Source organism: Maylandia zebra, linkage group LG4 (genome assembly GCF_041146795.1).
Source record: "Maylandia zebra isolate NMK-2024a linkage group LG4, Mzebra_GT3a, whole genome shotgun sequence".
NCBI lineage: Eukaryota > Metazoa > Chordata > Actinopteri > Cichliformes > Cichlidae > Maylandia > Maylandia zebra.
The window spans coordinates 14593701-14599077 of NC_135170.1; positions in this window are offsets into that span (position 1 = coordinate 14593701).

Below are 5377 nucleotides of genomic sequence, written 5' to 3' on the forward strand. Positions count from 1 at the left end.
TTTTCCACAATAATACGTCTTGTACATTGTCTTATTTTCTTTCGGCAGACACCTATGTCATTTCCAGTCAAAACAAAACTTGCTGGTTGAATAAAAGTAACTTTAACTAAAAATTTGCCATGGGTATGAATAATTATGGGCTTGACTGTTGTGTGTTTAATCATCATGTTTGAAGTACAGAGTTTCTTCAGTTCTGGTCAAGAGAAATAGGAGAAATAGCGCCCCCAATAGGTGTCCATTGCTTGTGGGAAGTGCTTTGCATCCGGTGTGTGTGTGAGATGAACTCACACACGTCGGAAAGAAGACTCAATGCAAAAATCCGACCCAATAGGCTTATGTTATGTACTTATGTGCCCTCTTGGAAATTAGATTTTTATTCTCAATTAGTTTTTTACCTAGATAAATAAAGGACTAATAAAACAAACAAACAAAAACTGTCTTTTGAGTAATCCAGATACCACATTTTCCTCTACGATCTTTTATATTCTGAATTAAAATGACACATTTAAAACATTCAAATTTACACCACTGTACCCCAACCTTTGTTCTCTCTCAGTACAGATTGAGTACGACAGTTCTGCAGCCGGGCAAAGATGTTTGGAAGAGTGAGACCTCTTTCTTTTAATATCACTATCTTAACGTCAACTCCGAGAGCAAATTCTCTGCACTCCAAGCCCGTGTTGGGTGTGTGTGTGGGTGACACACGCGCGCGCGCGCACAAAACTTGTTGGTATGTTTGAAGCTGGAGCGTGATGTCACGGGGGTGGGCGTGGAAAGGATTTTGTCCCGATCCCAACCTGGAAGCAACATGAGGCAGCTCGTGTATCGATGTTAGCAAACGAAGGCGTCTAGCCTGGATAGCAGCTGTGAGACGAGCTGATATCCAGTTCTCTTCCATCTCCAAATATCTGTTGGTGCTCCAGACATTTTCATTCCGGTAACTTCTAAATATGTTCATATCACTCTTTATAGCCTATTAGTTTTATTTTCTATGCACTCTGAGCTCATAGCAAATTAGAACAAACATCCTACTGAGTGATTTTGCAGAACTACCTTCTATTTATAGAGTTGCTAATTATTTGGCATTATTGCAGCAAACCAGCCGATGAAATGGATGAAACATCGTGACTGGTTTCCAGCGCTACACGAGGGACCTGCTTCAAACATACCAGCATGCCAATCAGATTACTTCTTCCATGTGAGGGGGAAGAGGTGACCCTCCTGGATAAGATGGTGTTTACTGCGTTTGGTGAACAGTGTGATAATAAAACCAGGGAAAATGAAACCTGCTCCTGTTAAATATTCTTAAGTCTTTTGCTGTATAAATACCGTTATGTTTTTCAAAAGATACAGTAAATAAAGTAATGTTAGTAGTGGGTGATATCATGTAAACACTGTCATGATTTTATGTAAACATTTTGTCATTTGTAAACTATAAATGACATGGATTCTACACTGTAACTGATGTGATGTTCTATAAAGTGGTTTTAATAAAAAAAAAAAAAAAAGGCAAAAATTAGTTTGTTTCTTTATTCAACAGTGGTACTCAGTCAGTACATATTCAGTAAATGCAAATTATTTACACAGCAGTGCACTACAGGCATAAATCTAGACCCCTAGATAAAACATTATGGCATTATAGCAGTGACAACTCCTCCACAGTAGCAGGTGGGATTTTTCTGTTTTAAGGACGGCTCCTTTTACCTTTCAATACGGATGGTCTGTTTATGTTTTGATCAAGAGCCTTTTTTTGGGCAGCTGAAGAGGAGAAGTCTATCTTATAGCCAACCACTGACTGTATCTTGGTCATATTACCCAGCAAAACCCAGTATGCAGGTTCATCTGTAACAGTCCTTGTGCCACGGATCAACACTGTTGCTTCTACATTAAACAGAAGAGCAGTGACGTGGGTGCAGGTCTCTGCGACTCCGGCCATACAGGTGCAGTGGGCGGCTTCAACCTCCCCTGTGATGCTCACAGTGACCCATGGCTGCAATGCTGGTTCATTCAGTCTTTGAGAGTGCAGGACCTGAAACACACACAAAGTTCATTTAAAGACAAGAACTATGAGCCAAGGCCGACACAAATGTGTTTTATCTACTTTATCGTATGTCACATCAATGCACTGAACTCACTCACTGTTGTTGGAACCATACTGAATTTAACCAGATAAATGTTCTATATAGTGAGAGAGAGTATGCAAATTGCTAACAAACAGTCATTATAATTCATCATACATTGAGAATAGCAGACAAAATCAACAATACAGCTCTTCCAATTTATATATATATTTATATATATAATTTATAATAATAATTAATATTGTGCTGAACGCAAAACAAAACATTAAATAAGCCACACCAGTGTCTACTGTCTGTCTACTGTTTACTATCAAAGCCAAGTGGCTAATAAAGGTAAACAGAAGTTTTCTTGTTAGTTTATCTTATTTCAGGATACATGTCATATATCCACTTCTGTGAGGACAGCATTGTGCCATCACGCACCAGGGTGAGTTATAACAATGACAAACCCTGGTTTACTCCTAAACTCAAAAAGCTGTGGCTGGAAAAGAGAAAGGCGTTCAGAAGCGGAGACAGGGACTGCTACAGAGAGGCCAAGTACAAGTTCACTAAAGAAGTGGACGCAGCAGCAGATTTCAGAGAATGACTCGGCCTCTGTGTGGAAAGGTTTTAGGAATATCACAAACTACAAGCCTAAAACCCCCCACTCCACTGATGACTTGCTCTTGGCCAACACCCTTAACGACTTTTACTGCCGTTTTGACGAGCCACCAGGCAGCCTTCACACCTCCAACGGCCCCAACAATAGAGGCACTTTGGACACTAATTCCCCCACCTCTCCCCCCTCCATAGAGCCATCACCACCTTCAAACTGTTCACCTACAACACCCCCCTCCTCACCCCACACAAAAGAGGATTTCACACCACCTCCTCCGACCACAACTCTTCATATTCATGAAGCAGGTGTGAGGAAGCAGTTTAAGAGTCTGAATGCTCGGAAAGCTCCCGGCCCAGACGGTGTGTCTCCTGCCACCCTCAGACACTGTGCAAACGAGCTGGCCCCAGTGTTTTCTGGCATTTTCAACTCCTCACTGCAGGCATGTCATGTGCCTGCCTGCTTCAAGTCCTCTACCATAATCCCTGTCCCCAAGAAACCTAGGATCACTGGACTAAATGACTACAGACCCGTGGCTCTGACATCTGTGGTCATGAAGTCATTTGAGCGCCTGGTTCTCTCCCATCTCAAGACCCTCACGGCCCCCCTCCTGGACCCCCTGCAGTTTGCATACAGAGCCAACAGATCTGTAGACGACACCATCAACATGGCCCTACACTTCATCCTGCAGCATCTGGACACCCCAGAAACCTACGCCAGGATCCTGTTTGTGGACTTCAGCTCTGCCTTCAACACCATCCTTCCAGACCATCTCCGAGGCAAGCTTTCCCAGATGAATGTGCCTGATCCCATCTGCCGGTGGATCACTGACTTCCTGACGGACAGGAAGCAGCATGTGAGGCTGGGAAAGAATGTCTCGGACTCCCGGACCATCAGCACCGGCTCCCCTCAGGGCTGTGTTCTTTCTCCTCTGCTCTTCTCCCTGTACACCAACTGCTGCACCTCCACCCACCAGTCTGTCAAGCTAATCAAGTTTGCAGATGACACCACCGTTATTGGACTCATCTCGGACGGGGATGAGTCTGCCTACAGGAGGGAGGTTGAACGTCTGGTGTCCTGGTGCAGCCACAACAACCTGGTGCTGAATGGCCAGAAGACAGTGGAGATTATTGTGGACTTCAGGAAGCACACAGCCCCACTCCCCCCCATCATCCTGACTGACACTCCCATCACCTCTGTGGACTCATTCCGCTTCCTGGGTACCACCATCACTCAGGACCTGAAGTGGGAGCCCACCATCACCTCCGTCATCAAGAAAGCCCAGCAGAGGATGTACTTCCTGAGGCAGCTGAAGAAATTCAACCTGCCAACACGGACGATGATGCAATTCTACACTGCAATCATCGAGTCCATCCTCACCTCCTCCATCACCGTGTGGTACGCTGGAGCCACTATCAGGGACAAACAGAGACTGCAGCATGTTGTGCGCTCTGCTGAGAAGGTGATTGGCTGCAGACTCCCATCTCTGCAGGACCTGTACACGTCCAGGACACTGCGGCGTGCAGCTCAGATCTTAGCTGACCCTTCTCACCCTGGACACAGTCTGTTTGACCTGCTCCCCTCAGGCAGGAGGCTCCGGTCCATTCGCACCAGAACCTCTCGCCATAAGAACAGTTTCTTCCCCTCTGCTGTTGGACACATGAACAATAAACGTACGACTGTTCCCACCACTAACACATGACCCTACGCTGTGTTCACTGCATCATTCCATGTTTGGCACTGATCACCACCTGCACTCATGTATATATCATGTATATATCTATCTATCTGCACTCATGTATATATCATGTATATATCTTTCTATGTAGCACTTTTAATTCTTATTCTTACTTTTATTTTTTCATGTCTATTTAAGCGCAATTTATGACAGTATGTTTGCACTGAAGCACCGCAGCAATTTCCTAATGTTGTAAACCTGCTCAACATTTGGCAATAAAACCCTTTCTGATTCTGATGTCATACGTAATACTTGCCATTATCCAAAGACACACCTGCTTACCTGTATAAAAGGCCCCTAAGTTCGGATAATTCTATTTGAGTTCTGATACAGGTGTTTGTAAGTTTATATCAGTTAATATACTGTTCATTTAATATTCAACCTTCTATTATTTTGAGCCAGCCCACCATCTTGTGACATCATCCAGTCAGTAAGGTGGGCAGTTTAATGTCAGATGAGTGATGTGAGTCTGGTGGGGATGATTCTTGTGGGATGTGATGTGTGCATGAATGATAAGTGAGTATTAATCTGTGTTGCAGTCTCCTTTCCTAAATAAAGAAATTACCTATTTTTGAAGTATCTTTATGACTTTGGGTGATTGTACTTATATTGTTATCAGTCCAGTTCTTTTTGGTCACTTCAAGTAAGTTCATAGAAGTGTGAGGTTATTTATTTATTTATTTAACAATTTCTGCTGCCCTCTTGGCTAGATCGATCTGGAAAAACACTTTTAAATGTTAATGACACTTTTTACCCAGATAAATAAATGATATGTAAAAGTCACTTGTCATTTCTGGCTCTACATTACTTGATATTCTTCGTGATATATGGTATAGCTATTTTTTGACAGATTTGAGGTCCACAAGTCATTTATAACAGCTTAAATTTCTGCAGTAATTTTTTGGCAAATACCGGGAATCGCAGGTCGCACACTGGCACGGATAAGCAGCAGCGGTGCGTCTA